The following is a 27496-nucleotide window of genomic DNA, read 5'->3' on the forward strand; positions in this document are numbered from 1 at the left end:
GGAACCTGATGAGGGGCTCGATCCCAAGACCCTGAGATCACAACCCCAGCCGAAGGCAGACGCCCAACTGACAGAGCCACCCAGACGCCCCGAGCCTTGACAACATTGTGTTAAATGAAATGTCATTCACAAAAGTACAAATATTGTATAAGATATTTAGAATAAATAAGTTCACAGGGACAGAAAATAAAATAGAAGTTATCAGGGGCTGGGGGGAGAGGGGAATGGGAGATATTGTTCAATGAGTATAGAGTTTCTGTTTGGGATGAATAAAAAGTTCTGAAAATAGTAATGATGATACAACACTGTTAAATGTACTGATGCCCTGAGTTGTACACTTAAATGGTAAGTTTTATGTTATGTATATTTTACAATAAAAAAACTTAAAAAAAGTTTAATCAAAATAATGTGCACTGAGCATATATAAGGTATCATGGACCTCAAATTTTATTTTTTTTATTTTTTTTAAAGATTTTATTTATTCATGAGAGACAGAGAGAGAGAGAGAGAGAGAGAGAGGGGCAGAGGGAGAAGCAGGCTCCCAAGGAGCAGGGAGCCCGATGCGGGACTCGATCCCAGGACCCCGGGATCACGACCCGAGCTGAAGGCAGACGCTTAACCATCTGAGCCACCCAAGCGCCCATGGACCTCAAATTTTAAATGTTAATCACTCTAAAATAGCTTAAGTTTTAAAAAATAAATTTTATATGGATAAAATCAACTGACAGAATTTTTATGATCAAAGGCAAGTAGAACTGTGCCCCCTTCTCTCAAAAAAGTCAGTTTTGTGAATAAATGGGATTTCCAAATTAATTATCTAGATATTCACCCAAAGCCCCCAATTATTTAGGTTTTTCTGGATTAGTGAATCCTTTTCCTTCTTTGTTCATCCGTTAAGCTTTTGGGGCCATTTTATTATGTATTAAAATCCTTACCAGCAATTGTCAAAACAAATCTAAGTTATGCTTCTTTTCACAAGCAATTTGTTGGCCCAAGCTCGTGAATTGTTTGAGGGTTCTTTTCCTAACGTGATGTGGAGATTATATGGGTCCCCAAATCACCCAAGCCACAATTTCCGTTTCATCTTTATAAATAATCAAGAACTAGCTCTATAGATGAAGAATTCTGTGATGCAAGTTTCGCCAGAGAGCTCTTGATTCTTTTATTATCAAGCAGCTCCTGAGTATTTATAATGTATACCTAACACTTTTTTTTTAAAGATTTATTTATTTGAGAGAGAGAATGAGAGAGCATTTGAGGGGGGAGGGTCAGAGGGAGAAGGAGGCTCCCCACCGAGCAGGGAGCCCAATGTGGGACTCGATCCCGGGACTCCAGGATCATGACCTGTGCCGAAGGCAGTCGCTTAACCAACTGAGCCACCCAGGCGCCCTACATAACACTTCTTGAGTGGGTTTACTTGTTTGTTGGGAATACCTAGTATATCCCCTAGATCCAAAAATTGTGATATGTAATTGTGCTGGTCCTACAAGGCTTTTGAAATTTGACAAACTATCATTTGGAATGAGCCAGGTTACACTGCCTCTATAACTCAATGATGACCACAACATAAGTTGATTTATCAACTCATGTAAAATCCTCCATGAATTCAGGTGGCTCTAAAGGCAGCTATCCTACATGCATTTGCTCAACATTCCAAGCTGCTTTGCTAACTTCTCACTTTTAGTAAAATAGGGAGAGAAGGAATAGCACTGATTACCTTTACTCACATTTCATTTACCAAAGCAGGTCACTCGGCTGCACCTAACTTCAAGGCAAAAAAGAACACAACCCTCAAAATGCCTAAAAATAAAAAAGTATTAACAATTCTCATCATAATGATACATGAAATATGGCCTTTTTCTCTCAATGCATGTTACTATTTCCTCCAATCCTTTTGTTCAGGGCTAACTTCAGGAACATGTGATCTGTGCAGTCACACAGGGCTCCCTGCTCAGAAAAGAAGACCCCGTGCTTGGTTTAAAACTGCTGTCATCATCTTGAAATTTTTAATTTTATCTATGAATTTTGTGTTTTGTAGTCTTTTTTTTTTCTTTAAGGTTCTATTTATTTATTTGAGAAAGAGAGCACACACATGCATGAGTTAGGGGGAGTAGCTGAGGGAAGAGGGTGAAACAGACTCCCCACTGATCAGGGAGCCCACACAGGGCTCCATCCCAGGACCCCGAGATCACAACCCAAGCTGAAGGCAGACACCTAACTGACTAAGCCACCCAGGTGGCCCTGTGTTTTGTAGTCTGATGAGACAATAGAACATGCATGGGAGCAGAGGAGATACATGCAAAATGCATGTCTGACACTCTGTTCCACCTCATTTTTATATAGCTTTGGTGGTGCCCATGAGCACAGAATTCCAGTGGAGCCACCATATGCAGGAGTTCAGCAGGACTCAAAGTGAGTTTAAGGTAAGCATGTTGTCTACAAACAAGTAAGCCAAGAAGTCACATTTTCTACCTGAACCATACCTTGCTTCAAACACAGAAGAAAGGCAATGGTGTCTAAAAAACAGTGACCAAAAAAACAAAAACAAAAACCCCTACTGTATCTTCTCTTACTCATGTTACTTCCCTGTATTAACCAACCACTTATGCCAAAAATGATGACACAGAAAGAAAGGGAAAGACAGAACAAGCCACAGTTCCTTTTCCTTTCAGTCCTGCCAAAGTCAAAGGTAGAACATGTTGGGGTGCGTGGCTGGCTCAACTGGAAGAGTATGGGACTCTTGATCTCAGGGTCGTTAGTTCAAGCCCCACCACACTGAGTGTAGAGATTACTTAAATAAATAAAAGTTCAAAAAAAAACAAACAAAAAACAGGAAGGTAGAGGGTATTGGTGGAATGTACAAGTATAAGAAGTAAAATAGGGGGGCGCCTGGGTAGCTCTCTGCAGATGCCTCTGCATCTGCCTTCCGCTCAGATCATGATCCGGGAGTCCTGGGATCAAGCCCCACGTCAGGCTCCCTGCTCAGGCTCCCTGCTCAGCAGGGAACCTGCTTCTCCCTCTCCTCCCCGCTGGTGCTCTCTCTCATCTCTAATAAATGAATAAAATCTTAAAAAAAAAAAAAGTGAAATAGGGGTGCCTGGGTGCCTCATCTGGTTAAGTGTCTGCCTTCAACTTAGGTCATGATCCCAGGGTCCTGGGATGGAGGCCCACATCAGGCTTCCTGCTGAGCAAGGAGCCTGCTTCTCCCTCTCCCTCTGCCTGCCGCTCCCCCTGCTTGTATGCGCTCTCTCTCTGCCAAATAAATAAATAAAACCTTAAAAAAGAAAAAGAAGTGAAATAAAAATAGCTGAGTTTGTATTGTGCAGTGTTTCCCCAGTAAAAAAAAATGAAATATACAAGTATACAAGTACAAGCTATGAAATACCAGCAATTCCACATAAGAGTTAAATGCTCTTATATATGCACTTAGAGATGACACAGAACAATATAAAGATGAACAAGAAAATTTATACTTAATTCAAAATTTTTAACTATTCTAGGGGTGCCTGGGTGGCTCAGTCAGTTAAATGTCTCACTTGGGCTCAGGGCTCAGCTCATGATCCCAGGATCGTCCGACGAAGCGCTGCATAGGGCTCCCTACTCAGCAGGGAGACTGCTTCTCCCTCTGCCTCTCCCCGCATGCATGCCCACACGCACACGCTTTTTTTCTTTCTTGCACGCACAAGCGTGCGATCGCAAATAAATCTTTTTTAAAAATAAAATATTTTAATTGTTCTATATTTAGAACATTTAGAAGTTAAAAATAAATAAAAATAATCAAAGTATATGTATACCACCATAACAAGTTGAGAAAAAGATCACAGAAGAAAGGAAAAAGCTTTATATTTTAGTAACTTTAACGGTACTTTTTTCCTACTTTTTGAGCCAGTCCTTGCATTTTCATTTTGTACTTCACCCTGCAAATTATGTAGCTGGGCTTGCATTTGTTCAGGCAAATAAATATAAATCTGGAATTCATTTTAACAAAGATTATGTGTCAACATTCACATATAAGGTGATGGGTTAAAAGGTGAATATCTAATGATAAATAATGGGCTCATGTGTAAAAGGGGAGACAGTCATATAAACAAATAATGACAATATATTATGTGACACATGTTATGGAAACCCTGTGGAAAGAGCCTTAGAAAAGTCTTTATCATGGAAATAACAGTTGGGCTAAGAAAGAATTTCCCACTTAGAAGAGAGAGTGAGAAGGCATAGACCTAAATAATAAGATTTGTATATACTAAACAAAATGTATTTTTAAAATTTTGGCAAGCTTTTTAGAACCATAAAATAGCATGCATAATGGTGAATACAGGAGATGAACTGAGAATGTAAATTGGTGCACACATTGACATACCAAGTCAAGTTTACACTTTAAGCAAAAAGAAGGCATAGATTGATAAGCAGAAGAGTGGCACAATTTCTGTTTTAGATTAACTTCAGAATAGGAAGAGAGTGGAGAGGAAAATGAGCTAAGTCCGTAAGGTAAGTAATAGTAATTATCAATAGTAGTAAAAAGCATTAACTTATTTAGGGCCTTAACACAAGCAATTTAAGTAGAATTGGGAAGGGGGAGAGGTTGTGTTAAAGTTAAATGAGTTTCTCTCCAGAAGGACCTTTCAGACTCTTCAATATGCTTATAAGCACCTCAAATATCCAACAGAGAGATAATTTACAACATTTCCCAGATTTATTTGACTGAAGAGGCCTCTTTTGCGAGGACCACGTTATCATTATCTCAAAGAACTGTGAAGACAAAATTTTAACACTGTTCTACGAAAGACAAGGCAGCACTGAGTGAGAAAAGCAGAGGGCAGTAGAGGGCTTAAGAAAGGAGTAAAACAATAGCAAATGTGAGAACAGAAAGAAATCTAACTAAAATTCTGGCAAGCTATGTTAAGTACCTAACTAAATATATAAAATACCAGTCTAATTTATACAGCTAGCAAATATTTTCATTCATACTGGGTAGGGGACTGACAGAATGACTATTTCAAAAGAGTAAGGGAAAAAAATAGTAATGGCATGAGTTGGGGAAAGGGATAAAGCCAAAAAGATGTTACATATAGAGATTAAGGATAGATCAGAAAACTAAAGAAATGAAAAAGATACACATATAAATATTTCCAAGATTTTGGTCAGAAGCAGAACCATTTTTTAACCATATAAGTAGGTGTGTCAAGGAATGTAGGAGTACCACTGCATACAGAAATTAAGGAAAAATAAAGTTAAGGTGTTAGATGACCTTCAATGTCCAACTGCCAATATGATGTCAAGAACTACATCCAGTATCAGCGAATATAAGAGAATGACCCAGAGGTTCCTAGACTGAAATACCAAGTCAGGTAAGAAATATAGGCAGCAGGTCACCAGTCTTAAGAGGAACTATAGACAAAGAAGAATAAATAGATAATAATGTAGAAAAATATGGGTCTGGTTTCCTGGCTTTGAGACGTGAGGAAAATGAGCTACATCACTTACAGGATTAGGATAGAGTAATGGTTCTCAATCTTTTTTCTGTTCTAATACATCTGAGAAATAGAATATATATATTCCCAACAGAAACAAAGAGGAACAAAAGAATGAGGAAGAGGGCTGATAATTCTGAGTGGTTCCTAGTAACTGTAAAATGCCTTCCCTAAGGGAAGTGTAATTCTCATATACTGAAAATCACTGGTTTAAAACTGGTATTATCACAGAAAACTTAAATTCCAAAGACAAACTAATGTTTTTTTCTATGCGGCAGAATTCAAGACACTCACATAATAACACAAGTTCCTGCAAAAATATCCAGAGCTCTTACAAATTTTTCAGTTCTAAAAAAAATTTTTCTGAAGATAAAGCATCAGCTAATACATGTCTAGTATGTTCATTTATCTTTACACATTTATGAAGTTAATACAGTCTTACAGTATTTCCATTATAAAGATTTTATTTTTTTATTATTTGAGAGAACAAGCAGAGGGGAGAGGCAGAGTGAGAGGGAGAAGCAGGTTCCCTGCTGAGCAAGGAGCCCGGGCTCAATCCCAGGATCCCGAGATCACGACCTGAGCCAAAGGCAGACGCTTAACGACTGAGCCACCCAGGCGCCTATCCATTTTATACACTAATGAGGCACCCTAAGTTTATGACTTGCCTAAAGTGACACAAACAGGACTGGTTTAGGACTATAAGAAACGAGTCCCAATTTGGGGTTCAATGCTTAAGCACAAAGGTAGGTCTGTTCACCCAAACCAGCAGTGCTCAAACTTTCTGATCTCAGGATGTGTTTATATTTTTTTTTAAGGTTTTATTTATTTATTTGACAGAGAGAGACACAGTGAGAGAGGGAACACGAGCAGGGGGAGTGGGAGAGGAAGAAGCAGGCTTCCTGCTGAGCAGGGAGCCCGATGTGGGACTCGAACCCAAGACCCTGGGATCGTGACCTGAGCCGAAGGTAGACGCTTAACAACTGAGCCACCCAGGTGCCCCATGGATGTGTTTATAATCTTAAAAATTACTGAAGATCCAAAGAACTTTTTTGTGTGTGGGTTATAGCTACTGATTCTCATATCATTAGTTATTAAAACTGAAAAATCTTTCAAATACAAGAATACACTGTTAACTCATTCTATAAGGCCAGTATAACCCTAATACCAAAACCAGACAAAGACATCACAAGAAAATTATAGAGCAATGTCTCATATGAATATAGATGCAAAAATTTTAAACAAAATACCAGCAAACCAAAGGATTCTAGACCAGGACACCAAGTGGTATCTGTCCCAGGAATGCAAGGTTGGTTCAACATATGAAAATTAATCAATGTACTATCCCACATTAATAGAATAAAGGACAAAAACCACAGTCATCTCAAAAGATGCAAAAAGGCATTTGATAAAACCTAACAAACTTTTACGATAAAAACACTCAATGAACTAGGAATAGAAAGAAACTGCCTTAACCTGACAGAGGCCATCTAAGAAAAACCCAGAGATGACATCATACTTAATAGTGGAAGACTAGATGTTCTCTCCTCTAAGAACAGAAACAAGACAAGATGTCCACTGTCTCCACTTCTATTCAACACTGTACTACCCAGGTAGAAAAAGAAATAAAAAGTATCCAGATCAGAAAGGAAATCTATGTAAGAAGGAAATCTATGTCTATTTCCAGATGACATGATCTTACATAAAGAAAATCCTAAGATATCCAGGAAAAACCACCAGAGCTAATAAATGAGTCCAGCAAGGTTGCTCTCCAAAACCAATATACAAAAATCAGTTGTATTTCTATATACTAGCAATGAACAATCCAAAAATGAAATTAAGAAAACAGGGTGCCTGGGTGGCTCGGTTGGTTAAGCGACTGCCTTCGGCTCAGGTCATGATCCTGGAGTCCCAGGATCAAGTCCCACATCGGGCTCCCTGCTCAGCAGGGAGTCTGCTTCTCCCTCTGACCCTCTTCCCTCTCATGCTCTCTCTCTCAAATAAATTAAAAAATTAAAAAAAAGACATAAAAAAAGAAATTAAGAGAACAATTCCATTTACAAAAGCATCAAAAAGAATAAAATACTTAGGAATAAACTCAACAAAGCTTGTACACTAAAAACTACAAAACGCTGTTGAAATAAATAGGTAAAGTCCTATTTAATGGAAATGAAAGTAAATGCACAAACATCTCATACTCATGGATTGGAAGACTTAATATTAAGATAACAATACTCCCCACTTTTAATCATCAGATTCAACACAATTCCTATCAAAACTCCAAATGCTTTTTTGTGGGGGGGGGCAGAAATTGACAAGTTGATCCTAAAACTCCTATCAGATTGCAAGGGACTCTACATAGTCAAAACAATCTTGAAAAAAACAAAGCTGGAGGGCCCACACTTCCAGATTTCAAAACTTTATACAAAGCTACAATAATCAAGACTGGGTGGTACTGGTGCTAGAATACACATACAGTTCAAAGGAGAATCCAGAAACAACTGAGAATCCACAAATAAACACAGACATTTATGATCAACTGATTTTTTTTTTTAAGATTTTATTTTTTTGACAGAGACACAGCGAGAGAGGGAACACAAGCAGGGGGAATGGGAGAGATGTGGGGCTCGATCCCAGGACCCTGGGATCATGACCTGGCCGAAGGCAGACGCTTAATGACTGAGCCACCCAGGTGCCCCTGTGATCAACTGATTTTCAACATGGATGCCAAGACCATTCAACAAGGGAAAGAATAGTCTTGTCAATTAACGGTGGAACAACTAGACACCCACATGTAAAAGAATAAAGCTGGACCTCTACCTCACACCACATACAAAAATTAACTCAAAATGGATCAAAGACCTAAATGTAAAAGCTAAAACTATAAAACTGTTAAAAGAAAACAGAGGTATAAATTTTTATCATCTTGGATTAGGCAATAATTTCTCAGTTATGATACCCAAAGCAAAGCAACCAAAGAAAAAACACATAAATCAGACTTTATCAAAACTGAAAACTTAACATCCTTCAAAAACATACTTTACTCAAGAAAATGAAAAAAACCGGGATGTCTGGGTGGCTCAGTTGGTTAAGAGTCTGCCTTCCACTAAGGTCATGATCCCAGGGTCCTGAAATTGAGCCCCACATCGGGCTCCTTGCCCAGTAGGGAATCTGCTTCTCCCTCTGCCTGTCACTCCCCCTGCTTGCATTCTCTCTGACAAATAAAATCTTAAAAAAAAAAAATGAAAATGAAAAAAAAAACCAATATGGCAAATCCTCCAAAAATTAAATGTAAATTTACTATATGAACCAGAAATTCCAATTCTGGGTATACACCCAAAGAGCTGAAAGCAGGGACTCAAACAGATATTTGTATGCCCATGTGCACAACAGCATTACTCACAATAGCCAAAAGATGAAAGCAACCAAAGTCTGATCAACAGATGAATAAACAAAATGTAGTATATACATGCAACAGAATAATCATTCAGCCTTAAAAGGAAAGAAAATTCTAAGACAAGCTACAACACGGTAGAACCTTGAAGACATTGTGCTAAATGAAATTTCAGTCACAAAAGGACAAACACTGTATGACTCTAATTACACAGAGTAGTCAAATATGTTGCAACAGAAAGTAGAATGGTAGTTGCTAAGGAGCTACTGCTTAAAGGGTAAAAAGTTTTGGTTTGTGAAAAATGAAAAAGTTCAGGGGATGGGCAGCGGTGATGGCTGCACAACAATGTGAATGTCCCTAATATCACTGAATGTATGCATAAAAATAGCTTAAAATGGTAAATTTTATGTTAGGTATATTTTACCACAATTTTTAAAATTTTTTAAAAAAGAGGGTGCCTGGGTGCCTAAATTGGTTAAGCATCTGCCCTCAGCTCAGGTCATGATCCCAGGGTCCTGGAATGGAGCTGCGTATCGGGCTCCCTTCTCAGCGAGAAGCCTGCTTCTCTCTCTCCCTCTGCCTCTCCACCTGTTTGTGCTCTCTCTCTCTCAAATGGATAAGAATAAAATCTTAAAAAAAAATTTTTTTTAAGAAAATGGGAGAACACTTTTGCAAATCATATATCTGATAAGAGTCCAGTATCCAGAATATATAAAGAACTCTTAGAATTCAACAAAAAAAACAACCTAATTTTTTAAATGGGAAAAGAAGGGGCACCTGGGTGGCTCAGTCAGTTAAGTGTCTGCCTTCAGCTCAGGTCCTGTGATTGAACCCCATATCAGGCTCCCTGCTCAGCAGGGAGTCCGCTTCTCCCTCTTCTTCTGCCCTTCCCCCACCCCCACTCTTGCTCTCTCTCTCAAATAAATAAAATATTTAAAAATAGGGACACCTGGGTGGCTCAGTAGGTTAAGCATCTGCCTCCTTGCTCAGCAGGGAGCCTGCTTCTCCCTCCGCCTGTTACTCCCCCTGCTTTTGCACTCACTCTCTCTCTGACAAATAAAATCTTAAAAAAAATTTTTTTAAATCTTTATAAATAAATAAATGGGCAAAGGAAGTGAATAGACATTTCTCCAAATAAGATATACAAAGCCCGATAGGCACATGAAGAGATGCTCAACGTCATTAGTTATTAGGGAAATGCACGTCAAAACCACAATGAGATACCACTTCACCCACTAGGATGGCTATAAGTAAGAAGATGAACAATAACAAGTGTTGGTGAGGATGTGGAGAAAATAGAATTCTCATACATTGTTAGTGGGAATACAAAATGGTGCAGTCTCTTGGGAAAATAGTTTGGCACAGGGTTTCTTTTTGGAAAGATGAAAATGTTCTGGAATTAGATAGCAGTGATAGTTACAGAACCTTATGAATATATACTTAACCCTATACTTTAAAAGGATGAGTCTTATGATACTGTAACCTATACCTCAAAGAAAAATTTTTAACAAAGAATACACTATTACGTACTCGATCAGCCATCAAAGCAATGTTTTCACATATAGTATAGACATCACTCTACATTCCAGATGACAGGAAAGGGAAAAAGGCAAATATTATCTTAATATTACTATGAAAACAGTTGTGACTCAAGAGATCCCCTCAAAAAGGTCCCCAGAGTTTGAATACCACTAGCCTAACACTTAAATTCTTAACAACTGATCGATTTTACTTTAATTTTTTATTTTTTTAAAGATTTTATTTATTTGACAGAGAGAGAGACACAGCTAGAGAGGGAACACAAGCAGGGGGAGTGGGAGAGGGCGAAGCAGGCTTCCCGCCGAGCAGGGAGCCCCATGCGGGGCTCGATCCCAAGACCCTGGGATCATGACCTGAGCCGAAGGCAGACACTTAACGACTGAGCCACCCAGGCGCCCCTAGGAAAATTTTTTTTTTTTAAGATTTTATTTGACAGAGGGGAATTGTTTTTTAATGTTACATTTTATTTTTTAAAATATTTTATTTATTTATTTGAGAGAGAGAGACACAGCGAGAGAGGGGACACAAGCAGGGGGAGTGGGAGAGGGAGAAGCAGGCTTCCTGTGGAGCAGGGAGCCCGACATGGGGCTCAATCCCAGGACCCTGGGATCATGACCTGAGCCGAAGGCAGACGCTTAAAGACTGAGCCACCCAGGTGCCCCAATTTTACTTTAATTTTTTAAAGTTTATTTAAGTAATCTCTACCCCGAACACAGGGCTTGAATCTATGACCCTAAGATCAAGAATAGCATGCTCTTCCAAATGAGCCAGCCCGGTGCCCCTGACTGAGCAATTTTAATGACAGTTATTTAAACTACAGTGTACAGGTAAGGCTGACAAAATGCAAGCAGATTTCACTATCATATGTATAATTCACACTTTACATTCTTAAAATATATTTTTTTCTTACAATGTATTTTTTGACAGCCTATGTAACTATACTGAACTGAACACCCTCTGCATACTAAATTTTGACAACCCAAGCTTGAAGTAAACACAACGTAGTGGTTAAGAGCTCTGACTCCAGATTCAGACACCCTGAGTTCAAATGCTGTCTGCATCGAACTGTGAAAACTTGTCCAAGATACTTAACCCTTTTGTACCTCTTTTGCTCACCTGTAAATGAGGATAATACAAAAGGGTTGTTGTGAAGACTTGAGTTAATACTTAAGATCTTTAGAAAGAAATTACACGTCGTAAAATTGCAGTAAGTTATCTATTATCATTGTTGTTGTTTTTAAGATTTTATTTATTTACTTGAAAAAGAGAGAGAGCAGGAACCACAAGAAGGGGCAGTGGGAGAGGGAGAAGCAGTCCTCCCGCCAAGCAGGGAGCCCAGTGTGGGGCTCGATCCCAGGACCCTGAGGCGAAGGCAGACGCTTAACGACTGAGCCACCCAGGCGCCCCCTATCATTGTAAATCAAATACCCACTTAAAACTACCAGACTATTGGGGAAACTGGCTGACTCAGTCCGTGGAGCATGCAACTCTCACGGTTCTGAGTTTCAGCCACTCGTTGGGTGTAGAGATTACTTAAAAATAAAATCCTTGTAAATAAATAAAACTACCAGACTATTATGTGACTTACAGACATACCGATTTCTTCTTGAAAGTACAGGCTGCTTTGTGCAAAGATGAGCATTTTGCTCATTTTTGCTGATGAACACAGAGCTTGCAGGAAGCCCACACTCCCCAACCCCCCATCCTATTGCTTTCTAGTTCTAAACTAGAAATTAGTCAACCAACTCAAGTCAAGGAATGAAAAAACTTCCTAAGTAACTGTAACAAGTGATTTCCTCCAAAGGTATTTTTATCTCAAAAGAAGCCTCTAAGAAATTTAACATTCAGGATCCTCAAAAACACAGTTTTTTTATCTGAAATACAGCAACTAGAAAGAGGAGAAAAGATGGCATGAAAAAGGGCGCTTGACCGTCCACCAAAAACGGGTAAACTCTTGGTAAGGAAGCTGAAGAGAAAGAAATACTAAACTAGGAGTCAGAAAACACACTTCTAATCACAACTCAAACACCATCTCACTTGGTGATCTTGTTGGCAAAATAAAAATCCAAAGGCCTTAACATACACAATAACCTTCACTATCTGGCTAGTATTTCCAACCATTTCTCTCACCACTCTAACCATAAATCCTCAATTCTTGCCACATTGGATTTCTCACTCATCCTACTCTGAGCCCCATAACAATTTATCATCTTTGCACAGGTTACTCCTTAGCTCTGGACCAGCCTCCAGACTATCCCCTTTTCTACCTGGCAAACTCCTACTCATCCCTCAAGAGCCAGCTTCTTCCCTCTGAACTCCCATGATCTAGTGTGTTGTAATTTATCTACATTATATGTAGACTGAGTTCCCTGAAGGGAGAGACCGTCTTTAATAATTTTGTGTCTCTAAAACCTACCAGTGTCTAACATAATGTACAAATGCAAATGTTTGATGATTAAATGACTAATGAATGAGTAACCTTAGGCAGTTTACCCTACAAAATTGAGGGACTACTTGATACATCTGAAAAGCAACAGGGCATATATAATAGGAAGAACACACTGAGCTGCTCTGAATCTAACTCTATGATCTTCAGCAGAGACTGAACTCAACTACAAAAAAAGATTTCATAGGGTTGTTACGCTGAACAAGTGAAAAAAATACATAAACATGTCTAGCACAATGCCTAGAACAAAACAGTTACTTAAATGTCAGTTTCCTTTTCTCTCCCCCTTAACTCAGGATAATTATGGACACCCAATGAATTTGATATGAGAACAATTTGGAAACCATAACACATCATACAAATTAAATCTCTCACTTAAGGGGGAAAAAATCTAAACTGTTCATCTTCGCATTTATATACCTTTTCTTTTTGGATTTGTAAGAAATACTTGGGGACATTATGCTGGACAAATTACACAATTATCTAGAATTCTAGAATTAAAACTTAGTTTAGTGTAAACAATCCTAATTCACTTACTTCAGTTTAAGCAACCTTAATTCTTCTATGATTAAGAAGAAAAAAAATCTACATATCACCTATCCAGCTTTAGACTACAGTGTTTTCTCCTTGTTTCAGGTCTTTCAAGAACTATTCTTTTTTAGGACATATTGCACTAATGACTTTCACTGAATTTTGTAACATTATTTTATGGATCCCAGCATTTGTAGCTTACTTTAGAAAATAATACATCTCACTGAATTGTTATATCAAAATGGTCTGATTTTTTTTAAGGATAAACAAAATGTACTGGCATCAGCATTTATAGGTAAGTCTTATTTATTGTCTGAAAACAGAAACTTTCTGTAGAAAATAAATTCAAAAACTTTCTCTACCCACAGATCCTGATTTGACATTCTATAAAGAACATAACATTAAAAAAGAAAAAGGAACACAACATAATTGATGCTTATTATGCATGTCAAGGTTAACTCTGAGTTCAAAAAAAGTTCTCTTACTAAACTGAATCTGCTCTGAGAATAAAAAAATCTCCTTAAACAGCTTTTGATTAATTAGAAATATTTATAATTGCAATTATAAATTTTTATGTTAAAAGCCCTAAAATTATAATGTAGACACTGTACTGTTCTAGCTAAATGAACTAAAAATAAATGTAAATCTCTGTGTGATTTAGGAATTACAAAATTGAACTAATGTGCATGATGATAACATCTTGTAAATTTATCTGCATTGCTAACAACTTGACCTAAGACAATGAAAAGACCTTAATTTCCTCTTTGTACTTAGACATTTGCTACATTTAAAACATTAAATGTCAATAACTTTCACTTCCGCCTCTGTACTATTTCAAGGAAGCTTTATTTTTCATTTTCCACACTAGTCAAAAATTGCAAATAGCAGGAAGATTTACCTAAGAGTTCTTTTTCAAAGTAACTTCTTTTGTTCATATTAACCATCACATTTTTAAAGCATAAAATGCATAAAATTTCAAAGCATAAAATGCTTATCTTCCCCAAAGTATATGGTTTTTAAGAAGCACTCTTTAAAATTTGTTTATAAAGTTATCACAGCACACTAGACACTAGTGAATTCATTAATTACCTTAAAGCACAGCACTCTAAATGAAGCAATATTTTTAAAATTTTACAAGTTGTGGGAAAAAAAGAAAAGTAAAATTTTACAAGTTGTGACTATTAAGTACTAGGATGCAATGTGCAGCAATTTTTAAGGAGACTTTACAAGGGTGCTAAGCCTAAAGAAAATTTCAGCGTACAATTTACTCACATACAGAACATGCCGACTGATACCAACAACAAAAAGTCAACTTTTTCTTTTTAACCATCCACAATTCATCGCCCTGGTATGGCACTCTCTTAAATTGTCCTATCCAGTTGGGATTATCCAGTTTTATTAGCTAATAGTTCTCCTTACTTTAGAAACAGGATATGTTCTGTTTCACCAAGTGTTACACATTTCGCTACTACAAGACTTGGCGGGGGAGAGGGGCGTTTTGGAAACAAAAGGTAATCTGATCCACTACAGCTAATTACTAAATGCACGCCAACAATACACAATTTGAATTGCGTTTCTAGACACTAAAAAGATCACAAAATGAAGTAGAATGTCACATGTGTAAGGAACTACTTTTATATCAAAAATATATCAAAATGAAGAAACATGGTATACCGAAACAAGAGCTTACACAAGGTTCAAAATTCATCTGAGTAAAGATCTCATAAACTTATGAAAAGAAAATGTTCGATCAACGTTGTTAAAATAACAGTAATTCATCCCATTCAGGTATGACTAGAAACCTCGACGATGTGCTTCTTTCAGGTCTAAATATCTCATTCTTTCGCAATCCGGATACCAAAAGGACCTGAAACCTCGCGGAGGCGTGCAACACACACGGCTACTGCTGTCTGTTTACAAATACAAATCTCACAGTTTCCCACGTCAAAAGCGTTCATTATCACCATTCGACTGGGGGGCGAGGGAGAGAGAAGGCGGGCGAGCAAGAAACGAAATCCAGACACCTCTGCCTTCTCTCTTCCCGACAAAGGGTGAGCCCGGAGAAAATATTTATTATGTATTACATGAGTGTGTATATGTGCATGTTACATGTGTACATCTGTATCTGGGGGGAGGGGGAATGAAAGAAAAGGCATACGTGACAGGGAATCGTACCGGACCCAAGAGAATGCTCACACCAATCCCGTTAACTCAAAATCCGCCTCCCGGGTCTACAGGTTTCGGCCCGGAGCCGAGAACCTCAGCCTCTCTGTGAAGTTCGGCCCCCAAAGCGCCCCAATGTCCTCCTCAGGCCGCCAGGCCGCCGCCCCTACCTCCCTTATCTCAGCCTTCCCATGGGACACCCAAAGCCCATTCCGGCAAAAAAATAAGTGTCAGGCCCCAAGGGGGCGGCTGAGACACGCTCGGGCCGGGCCCCCGACACCTGCGAGGCTCGGCACCTGAGGAGGGCGAACAGGGAGCCGCCTGGCCTTCCCGGAGCACACCCCCTCGGCGCCGGGCGCTGCGTCGCGGCCGGAACCTCCGTACCTGCGAGGCCCGCGAGCTACAGGCGCGCGCGGCGCCTCCTCATCTCAGTGGCTCCCGCTCCCCCCGCCGCCTCCCGCTGCCGCCGCCGCCGTCACTGCCGCCGCCGCTGGAGGCCGGGACACGACGAGCTCAAGACTCCACCGCCATGTCCGCCGCGCCGCGAACTGCATTGTGGGGGGGAAGGGATGGGGTGGGGGAGGAGGAGGGAGAGGGAGAGAAAAAGGAGGACCCGCTGAGGGGAGGGGGCCGAGGGGGAGCCAGGGAAGGGGGGAGGGGAGGAGGGCGGGACGGAGTCTTGAATGGAGTCCTGACCCCCGAGAGTTGGGCGGGGGAGAGACGCGGAGGTGACCCGGGAGAGGAGACGCAGAGGAAAGAATTCAGGGGTCCCCTCCCTTGGTTCTGGGGGCCCCAGGGCGCCTGTTAAACCCGGGGGGAGGAAGGGGGGAGCGGTAAACATCAGTGGGGGGAGGGGCTGCGTTTGGAGGCTTGTGGCGGCGGCGAGAAACAATAGGGAGGGGCCGAGGTGGGAGAGCGACGCACTCACACTCTGGCCGAGGAAAGGGGCGCGCGCACGCGAGGACACTCGTTAGCCCGTGAGGAGGGGGCGGGCCCTCTAGCGTTGGGGGAGGGTCGAAGTCACCGCGGGCTCGCGAGGAGGGGCGGGGCCCCGAGCGGGGGTCGCGAGTTCCAGCTACCCGACGGGGCCCCACTGGGGAGAACGAGGACGCCGGCGTGCTTGAGCAGGCTGGGGTTACTGACACTGCCGCGCCGCTCAGCTCTAGCTCCTGGGCCTCCCGCCCCACCGAGGCCCCCAAGCGAAAAGAAGGGCCAGAAAGCCGCCCCTATGCCTTGTTCCAAAAGCTACCCCTCGCCCCGACGAAGGAAGCCCGGCGATGGACGTGCACCTTGTGGCCTGGCACACGGACCCGGCCTAGCCCGAGCCTCCGCGGACCCTCGGCGCCTAGCGAGGGCTTCTGAACATCAAGGGGGAGCTGGACGGAGGAAGCCAGGGTCGACACCCGCCTATTCACCTTTGCCACAAGCCCACCAAAGCTGGAATTCTTTTCTTTTTTAAAACGCATCCTATTTAGGACTTAAGGAACTCAGCAGAAAAATCTTAACATCCCCCCACCCCGGGAAGATTTCAAAAATAATTTCACTCGGGTTTGCAATTAACTACCATCCCTGGGCCCCTTTTTCCTTTGCTTTTAATAGTTTCCTCTGCATAGTTAAAGTCACGATCCGATCCAAGAGGACCTATGGTTTGGTTTGGTTTGGTTTGGTTTTGGTTTGGTTTGGTTTTAAGAGCCCAGCCTTGGACATTATTCAACCAACCTCTGACTTCAAATTGGACAAATCACACAACTGCAATCCTTGCATTTGACACACACTAGGCAGGAAAAGCGTAGAACAAGGATGGATGTGATGGTGAAGGAGAACGCTAAATCTTAAGTATTTACAAAATACTGTCTAATGAAATTTCGTCTATGTCTCAAAGGATAGAACCTATGAGAGATTACAAAGAGAAGGATATTCGTGTCTGTGTAGTCCCATCTACTTCCCACTATACCTCAGAACTGAGTATTTATCTGTTTGTCCATTTGAATTTGAAGGTTGTGAGAAGGCACCAAGTATTCCCCACTAAGTGCTAAGGCCTTGAGCTGGGACCTCACATATTTCACTGCATTTAACCCTCATAACAATCCCATGTGGTCAGTACTATTGCTCCCATTTACAAAGAGAGAAGGAGAGCTCTCAGAATAAGTGCATTTTACCCCTACTTGTCTGATGCCACAGGGCCCAGATACAGTGCGGAGAGTAGTGGATTTCAAGTCAAAAGAGCCCTGACCGGCTTCAGAGCTTAGCTGGATGACTGGACAAATGTGCCTCTGAGTTTCCTCATCTCTAAGTTTTTAAAGGCAAAAAAATCTACACAGGAATGATGGAAAACAGCAGGACACAAACGTTAAAGCATATAGAGACATAAGATGATACCAACACGTCCTTCACTTTAGTGAGTGATACCAGTGTCCTTGGAACAAGTTCAATTGAATAAAATTTCCTGATTACTTAATTAAGAGCAAAGCATTGAGTTCAGTACCAGATTCCTGTCTCCAAAAAGTTCACCATTAAGCAAGGAAGGTGGTTCTATTAAGCTACAATAAAAGCAAGAGGTCATATGAACAAAGGCCTGGGTTCATACAGAGGAAAGCATGATAAATTCCACTTGGGTGAGGCTTTAATGGAGGTAGAAGCTGGACCTTGGAGGCTGGCCTGCTATGTGCCAGACACATGCCAGATTCAGAAAACGTCATTTAGTCGGAAGTGTGCAGAAGATAATGAGTCTGCTTCTCCCTCTGCTTGTGCTCTGTCTCTCTCTCTCTCTCCCCCAAATAAGTAAATCTTAAATAAAGGAAAGCTGGGGCCAGACTGAGAATCCCAGTGCTTCTCTCTTCTTATCCCTTCCAGGTGACTCTTGACACCTTTCCTATTCCTCAAGACCCAGCTCAACTTCTATCTCCTTTTTTAAATATTCCTGATCACATCCCCTCCACTGAATGTAATCCATCCTTTCTCTGGATCCCTACATGTTACTTTTATAAGTCTGACCCCAATAGAATATAAGCTTGAGTACAAATACTCATATTTGTATTCCTTATAATACTTACATACTCGTTGAATTAAAATTAAACTATAATCTTGTGTATCATCACAAAGTACATGTAGAACAAATATTATTTCTACTTGAAGAATGAGGAAACTTAGGACATAAGAGGTTGAATTAGTCACCAGGATCATACAGTAAGTCACAGGCAGGACTAGAATACTAGCCCTGTGTTCTTTCCATTGAATCCCCTGAATCCCAAACAGCTTACTGAGAAATAAGACAGTAAATGACTGCTCTGAGAAAATGCACTGAGGATTTATATCTGATAGTTGCAAGGTTAAGTCTCTAAATTTAGCCCTCCAGTCCAGAACTTCTGGGAGCACAGTTTCATCTCAGCTCAGGTGAAAATTACTTGCTGCTAAAGTCTTATTTCATCACAAATAACGAGAAATATAATTGCCCAGTGGATCAATATTCATATTCTATTCTCCTCCTAATGAGAAATATAATTGCCCAGTGGATCAATATTCATATTCTATTCTCCTAGGTGATAGAAAAACTTAGTCCAAAAATCATATTGGATGAAAAGGTGTCTGGTGAGTAAACCAAATCACAAGAAAGGTACCTCAGAGATAAGTCTGCTCAAACCATGTCGATCTGCAGGTAGATCATAAAGGGAACAAATCATAGAAGGCTATATATGCCATAAAAACAAACAAAAACAGGCTTTCTCTTGTAGTTAATGGGGAGTCACTGAACTTATTTAAGCAAGAAAGAGATATGATCTGATCTGCTAAAAGTTTTCTCTGAGCTCCCCCCTTTTTCCTAGATACTTGATTTCTTCAAGGAGAGAGACTTCAGTGGTTGGTAACCTTTTATAGACCTTGTCTGATGATGAGCTCCATCCAAAACAACCATATCACTCTCGGTGATGTGGTCCTATGCCTTCTTCATGTTGTATTCCCAGTACCCAGCACCATCCTGACACACAGAAAGTGCCTAGAAATTACTTACTGACATGCTAAGTTGTCTATAAAGCAGGAGATATGTTCAAAGTTGAGAACTTTTGTGATTCTTATTTATAGCATGTAATACCAAACATCCTAACGTAGTAGGTTTTCACCTCAAAAATAGTGAAAAGAGGGGCGCCTGGGTGGCTCAGTCGTTAAGAGTCTGCCTTTGCTCAGGTCATGATCCCAGGGTCCTAGGATCCAGCCCCACATCGGGCTCCCTGCTCTGCGGGAAGCCAGCTTCTCCCTCTCCCACTCCACCTGCTTGTGTTCCCTCTCTTGCTGTCTCTCTCTGTCAAAATAAATAAATAAAATCTTTAAAAAAAATAGTGTAAAGGATCTATTTCTTTTTGTCTTTTTGCATTCTTAAAATTAAATAAGCTAAAATATGTTTAAATGTCTATTATAGGGGTGCCTGCCTGGCTCAGTTGGTAGAACATGCAACTCTTTTTTTTTTTTAAGATTTTATTTATCTATGAGAGAGAGAGAGAGAATGAGAGAGAGAGAGAGCACATGAGAGGGGCGAGGGTCAGAGGGAGAAGCCGACTCCCTGCTGAGCAGGGAGACCGATGCGGGACTCCATCCAGGGACTCCAGGATCATGACCTGAGCCGAAGGCAGTCGCTTAACCAACTGAGCCACCCAGGCACCCAGAACATGCAACTCTTGATCTTGAGATTGTGAGTTCGAACACCATGTTGGGCATACAGCTTACTTTAAAAAAATAATAATAAATGTCTATTATATGGTAACATTCACCAAAACTTAATTCCCTTTCTTCTTAAAATCGAAGTTTGTTCCCATCTGCCCCAATTTGGATTTCATGTGCCCTTACACTCACTAGCACATGTGTATACTTGCTACGCATTGATTCCATTTAGTTTGTTCTGAGAATTCTATGTGTGGAATTTTAAGCTACAGCCACACCCTCTGGCTTACTTTCTTGAAACGTTAGAAACAGTCTTTTTTTAAGATGGTTGTTTTTTGGAGGGTTTTTTGAGGGTTTTTTTGTTGTTCTTTTGTTTTTTAATTTGAGTAAGGTCTGAGAATTAGGAAGGACAGACTTCACAATACAGTTGGATATATCAAGAACATAGATACATGGCAGGAAATGATGCTATATAGGTAACCTAGGACCACATCTTAAAGGCTACGTATGCCATTTTATTTTTTTATTTTATTTTATTTATTTATTTGTCAGAGAGCATGCAAGCAAAGCAACCAAGAGAGTGCTAGCACAAGCAGGGGGAGCAGCAGAGGGAGAGGGAGAAGCGGGCTCCCTGCTGAGCAAAGAGCCCAATGAGGGACTCAGCCCCAGGACCCCGAGATCATGACCTGAGCCGGAGGCAGACGCTTAACTGACTGAGCCACCCAGGCATCCCTATGTATGCCATTTTAAAAAGCAGGCCCTATCCTGAAGTTAATGGGCAATCATGGAATATTTACAAGCAAGGCAAAGAAATGATCAGGACTGCCTTCTACAGCAAAACTTACAGGTGATCATCCAACCTCTGTTTGAATATTTATAGTTATAGACAGCGCATTCTTTCTCAAATCTATGTATTCTAGATGTTAGAAGTTCTTCCTTCGCTGAGTTGAAATCTTCTATAATGACTTTTTATTTTTTTTATAATTCTGATCTCTAGAGTAACATCAGGCCTCTTTTTCTTCATATATAAAAACAAGGATATGGGGTGCCTGGGTGGCTCAGTCAGTTAAGCCTCTGCTTTCAGCTCAGGTCATGATCTCAGGGTCCTGGGATCAAGTCCTGCATCAAGCTCCCTGCTCTGCAGGGAGTTTGCTTCTCTCTCTCCCTCTGCTACTCTCTCTCTCTCAAATAAATAAATAAAATCTTAAAAAAAAAGAATTATAGGCCTTAAGCCCCTTTCGTGCCCTAGTTCATCTAGTTCTAGTTCACATCCTTGTTTTTATTTTTTTATTATTTTTTTAAAAGATTTCATTTATTTATTTGAGAGAGCGAGCATGAGAGAGAGCATGAGAGGGAAGAGGGTCAGAGGGAGAAGCAGACTCCCTGCTGAGCAGGGAGTCCGACTTGGGACTCGATCCCGGGACTCCAGGATCATGACCCGAGCCGAAGGCAGTTGCTCAACCAACTGAGCCACCCAGGTGCCCTAAGGTCTATAATTCTGACATGAACTCTTTTTAACTCAGCTGTTTTACCTCCCTTTAAAAATCATCTCTCCCTTTTTTCTCAAACAAAAATGAGATCCAACTCCATTCTAACAATCTCCCTATGACCAATTCTAGTGTGTTAGGATAATCTGATTCATCTTTGTATCCTATGAAATGCCATGCACTCTGTCCAGAAATAAGCCCTCACCTATACGGTCAAATGATATTTGACAAAGGTGCTAAGACCATTCAATGGGGAAGAGGCAGTGTTTCAACAAATGGTGCTGGAAAAACTGGATATCCACATACAAAAGATGAAAATGGACCTTTAACATCATATAAAAATTAACTAAAAATGAATCTGTGATCAGGGTGCCTGGGTAGCTCAGTCAGTTAAGCATCTGCCTTCAGCTCAGGTCATGATCCCAGGGTCCTGGAATTGAATCCTGCATCCGGCTCCCTGCTCAGTGGGGAGCCTGTTTCTCCCTCTCCCACTCCCCCTGCTTGTGTTCCCTCTCTCACTGTCTCTATCTCTGTCAAATAAGTAAATAAAATCTTTAAAAAAAAAGACAAAAAAACTCTTAAAAAAAATGAATCCGTGACCTAAGTGTAAGACGTAAAACAACAAAACTCTTAGATGAAAACATAGGGCAAAAACACTGGATTTGGAAATAATTTTTTGGATATGACACCAAAGGCACAGGCAATAAAAGAAAATATAGACCGGGGCACGTGGGTGGCTCAGTCGGTTAAGCGTCTGCCTTCAGCTCAGGTCATGATCCCACGGTCCTGGGATCAAGCCCTGCATTGGGCTCCCTGCTCAGTGGGGAGCCTGCTTCTCCCCTGCTGCCACTCTCTCTGATTGTGCGCTCTCTCTTTCTCTGACAAATAAATAAAATCTTTTAAAAAAATAAAATAAAAAAAGAATTACCATATGATCCAGCAATTCCATTTCTGGGCAAATACTCAAAAGAATTGAAAGCAGGGTCTCAAAGAGAGATTTGTACACCCATAGTCATAGCAGCATTATTCCCAATAACTAAATAGTGAAAGCAATCCAATTGTCCATTGGCAGATGAATGGATAAGCAGTGAATGTGGTATATGCATACAGTGGAATATTATTTGGCCTTAAAAAAGGAAGGAAATTCTGACACAGGCTACAACAATGGATAAACCTTGAAGACATTGTGCCAAATGAAATAAGCCAGTGACAAAAAAACAAATACTGTGTGATCCCACTTCTACAAGGTACCTAGAGTAGTCAAAATCAAAGACAGAAAGTAGAATGGTGGTTGCCAGAGGCTGGGGGGAGGGGAGAATGAAGTTAGTAAGTATGGAATTTCAATCTTACAAGCTGAACAGAGTTCTGGAGATAGATGATGGTGATAACTGCAGGACCATATGCATGTACTTACTACTACTGAACTGTACACTTGAAAATGATAAAGGTGGTAAATTTTACATTACATTTATTTTACAACAATTTTTTTAACTTGTAAAGAAATATGTCATGCACTGTAATGAGTTCTGGAGCTGCAAAGCTCTCGTCCCTCCAGGAACACTTGGAAATGTGAACAGATAATAACACACATGATAATTGTAATAATAAATATATGTATAAAGTAGTATGAGGACACAATTAAGGGATAATTATTTGTAGGGGAAAGAATGACCAATAAAAGTTTGTATAATAAATATCCTTGAAACATCCTTGAAGAGTGAAGGAGACTTAGCCATGTAGAGAAGACCAGCATTGAAGATTAGAGGAGAAAGAAGGCAGAGCATATTCACAAAGCTGCACACAGCTGACATCCTTGAGGGCAGGTTACAGGAGATGATACTGGAGAGGTGGGCGGGGCCTGCAATACCACGCTAACCACTCCAGCCTGAAAGGTAGCGCCTTAAAGGTTTTAACCAGGAGACTGATGTAGTATATCGTATTTGGATATTTAAAAAAGATTAATCAGCAGTGTGTAGAAAAGAACAGAGGAGCCAAAACTGAAGGCAGGGAAAACAGTGAGGAGTTATTGTAGAAAATCAAGTGAGAAATTATGAAAGCTTGAAATAAGCAGGAGCAGTAGGAATGGAAAAAAGGGACATTTAAGTCAGCAAGACTTAAATGACTTACCAAATGTGTTGTGCATGGTGGAAATGAAGGCTTTCATGTGAAAGAGGCCATTCTTGTCCAGGGAAGTTTCACAAGTGCCAACTCTCAACAATCAGTAGTGGCTACTGGTACACAGTTTAGGAAAAGAGCCTAAACCTCAATCTAGATACAATAAGAAAGAATGGTGACTTAGTAATATCTGCCATGGATGCAGAATGGGAGAACACTAGCACATGACAGATCTTTAGCATTCTTTTTTTTTTAATATTTTATTTATTTATTCATTTGAGAGCGAGAATGAGATAGAGAGAGTATGAGAGGCGGGAGGGTCAGAGGGAGAAGCAGACTCCCCACTTAGCAGGAAGTCCGACTTGGGACTCGATCCCGGGACTCCAGGATCATGACCTGAGCCGAAGGCAGTCGCTCAACCAACCGAGCCACCCAGGCACCCGATATTTAGCATTCTTATTCTCAAATAGAGGAAACATAAAAATGTACTATGTGTTTTAAAGAATACATATGGTAGGGATACCTGGCTGGCTCAGTTAGTGGAGCATGGAACTCTTGATCTAGGGATCATGAGTTCAAGACCCACATTGGGCATAGAGCTTACTCAAAAGAAAAGAAAAGAAAAGAAAGAGGAATACACATGGCATATTTCCTTTTTTTAAAGATTTTATTTATTTATTTGACAGAGAGCACAAGCAGGGGGAGCGGGAGAGGGAGAAGCAGACTCCCCGCTGAGCAGGAGCCCAATGCGGGGCTCAATCCCAGGACACCGGAATCATGAGCTGAATGGGAGGCAGTCAACCAACTGAACCACCCAGGGGCCTCTCCTTTTTTTTTTTTTTAATTAAAGAACAGGCAAAACTAATCTTTGTTGATGGAAGTCAGAATAGTGTATATATGGACTAAGGGGGCCATAGGGGAGCCTTCTAGAGTGCTAGAAATGTTCTAGATCTTAATCATGTGTATACATATATGAACCATCATTGAGCTGTGCACTTAAGTTTGGTGCTCGTTATTGTATGAATGGTATACAAAAATAAAATGTGGAAGAAGTTAATATGTGTTTAAGGAATGGAAGTAGTCTGATATAACATACGGTAAGGAAGAAAGAAAAAGGTTAGCAGATTACTGGGAGATAAAATTGGAGGGGTAGAATGGCAGTAGATTGTGAGGGGTCTTGGGAGCCATAATAAAGAGGTTGGACTTGATCCTGCAGGCACTGGGGGGTATCTCAAGTTTTGAGGTAAGAGAAGTATATGCTTATATCTCTATTTTGGCTATCCAGAATCTGCTTTGGAGAAAGATGTTTCTCTGACCTAGCTAGGATCTCAGACCCCATATCTTCTTGGCTAAAGGGATATCAATTTTATAACTATCTTTGAAAATCATGAAATGGAGGAGAATTCAAAAGTTACCTGTGAAAGCACTTTAATGCAAACTTCGAATATTTTTGTTCTAGATCTATCATAACCATATTGTAAAATTTCAAGCCTAAAGAAAAGTGGCATAAACTACCAATAATCCCACCACAGTATTATTAGCCTTTTGGTATACTGAATTTCCTGTGCCCTGCCCTGCCCTTCCCCTCCCTTCCCTTCCCTTCCCTTCCCTCTTTCCTTTGTTTCCTTTCCTTTCCTTTCTTTTTTTAACAACTCTTCAAGATAAGGCAGCTGGCTCATGCTTATAAGGAGAGTACCAGGTGGGGCGCTTGGGTGGCTCAGTGGGTTAAGCACCTGCCTTCTGCTCAGGTCATGATCCCAGGGTCCTTGGACTGAGGCCCCACATCTTGCTCCCTGTCCAGCCGGGAGCCTGCTTCTCCCTCTTCCTCTGCCCCTCCCCCCTGCTTGTGCTTGTGCTCGTGTGCACAGGTGCGCTCTCTTTCTCTCTCTCTCAAATAAACAAATAAAATCTTAAAAAAAAAAAAAAAGGAGAGTACCAGGGGCTAGGTCAGATATGGAGAGGCATTACCAAAAGTAGTCTCTGGGTATATTTTGGGAGAAGTAGGGCAGAATCTAAACGAAAACCAAGTCAGAAATACACTTCTAGATTTTTTTTTTTAAGAGAGAGTGAGTGAGAGAGAGAGAGAGAGAGAGCCTGTGCGCATGAGCAGGGGGAGGGGCAGAGGGAGAGAGAGAAAGCAGACTGCCCTCTGAGCGCCACATGCGCAGGTGTCCAACGGATTGAGCCACTTAGGTGCCCCAAGAAATACACGTCTAAAATGAGGAAGTTGGGTGCCTGGCTGGCTGGCTGGCTCAATTTGTGGCGCACTCAACTCTTTATCTTGGGGTCGTGAGTTCCAGCTCCCCGTTGGGTGTGAAGCCTACTTTAAAAAAACATTTTTAATAAATTAATTAAAAATAAATAAAATGAGGAAGTAAAGGGCAAGAGCACAAAGGATGAGAGGTTCAAGAGCTAGCCACTGCAAGAGGGCAGTATGCATTGGGATGTCCTTTTACAGGTGCCTACCGTATACTGTGAGCTGAGTATAGTCGCTTACAATGTTGGACTAAATAGCTGTAGTCTTAATTATTTTGGCCCCTTTGCACTTAAATCATAAGCATTTCTTCATGACCACTTGTGTTTTCAAGGTTAAGTTCTATTTTTAATAAAATAAAAATTAAAAAATATTATTTTTAAAAAATAAAAGTTTTAGGGGTTTGCTGGCTGAGGCGCGGAGACCATTTGGCATGAGTCCTGGGCCAGCCCGAGCTCAAAGCCCCAGACCCAGGGAGACGCCAGAAGAAACTGAAAGACTTGGAGCTCCCTGGCAGACGCCGCTGGCTGCCCGGCGGACCCCCCCACCCCGTCCCCCCGCCGTACGAGGACACGGCCCTGACAGGCCTCAAGGCCCGGGCGCGCCCCAGGAGCCCAACGCGTTGCTGCCGGTGCTGCTGTGAATAATACGAGCGCCCTCACCACAGTGGTTTACCAATGAAAATGGAGGAAGCCTCGCTGGCTAACTTGGATACTAATAAGCTAGAGGCCAGCTGCTCAGGAGAGATACGTAGACCTAACAGAGGATTCTTGTTTGGGCTTCTGCTTTGAGGGACGCGGGGGAGTGTGGCTACTTCTACCTGCAGTTCACAGAAACTGGTAGTGTGAAGGATTTCGGCATTCGGCCAGGGGAGCACAGGGGAGCGGGCGCCTCCCACTTTGCTCCCTTCCTCGAGCATCTGGGAATGGGCCTAATCAGCAGCCACAATGCACTCCCAGAATTCCAGCAGCTGCAACATGAGAGGGTCAGAGGGTGACCAGGACAATAATTTGTGGTTTGGAGAAGTTAGGTATCTAAGTAGGGGGAAAGAAAAATCAGACAAAAGTCCCAATTTCCACTGAAGATCCTAGCCTTTTTTTTTTTTAGATTTTATTTATTTGAGAGAGAGAGAGAGAGTGGGAGAGGGAGCACAAGCAGGGGGAGAGGGGCAGAGAGAGAAGGAGAAGCAGACTCCCCACCGAGCAGGGAGCCCAATGCGGGGCTCCATCCCAGGACCCTGGGATCACGACCTGAGCCAAAGGCAGATGTTTAACTGACTGAGCCACCCAGGCACCCCGATCCATCCTGAAGTGGATAATTTAGGAATTAGGATCCTTTTATATTACCTGGAATCAGCTTTGAAACGTTGGGCAGGAGGAGCCATGCATCCTGTGCACTGTACCATACAGGTTGATCTCTACACCAGGAAGTACTCAAGAC

General features: G+C 41.2%; 1 protein-coding gene and 1 pseudogene across 14 annotated transcripts in view; one reads left to right on the forward strand and one right to left on the reverse strand.

Moving 5' to 3' along the window:
• Positions 1 to 16123, reverse strand: part of TUT4 (terminal uridylyl transferase 4) — a 127140-nt gene extending 111017 nt beyond the window's left edge. For 13 of the 14 annotated variants that reach the window (XM_027577007.2, XM_027577015.2, XM_027577090.2 and 10 more), the window contains exon 1: positions 15935 to 16122. The gene's annotated coding sequence lies outside the window, so the exon portion shown is untranslated. Of the gene's footprint in view, positions 1 to 15934 lie in introns of all 14 variants that reach the window. The other variant, XM_027577096.2, reaches the window with a different exon arrangement.
• Positions 16124 to 26739: 10616 nt separating this feature from the next.
• On the forward strand, positions 26740 to 27037 carry LOC113926745 (annotated as a pseudogene).
• Positions 27038 to 27496: the final 459 nt, after the last annotated feature.

This window comes from Zalophus californianus, chromosome 4, assembly GCF_009762305.2.
Source record: "Zalophus californianus isolate mZalCal1 chromosome 4, mZalCal1.pri.v2, whole genome shotgun sequence".
Taxonomy (NCBI): Eukaryota; Metazoa; Chordata; class Mammalia; order Carnivora; family Otariidae; genus Zalophus; species Zalophus californianus.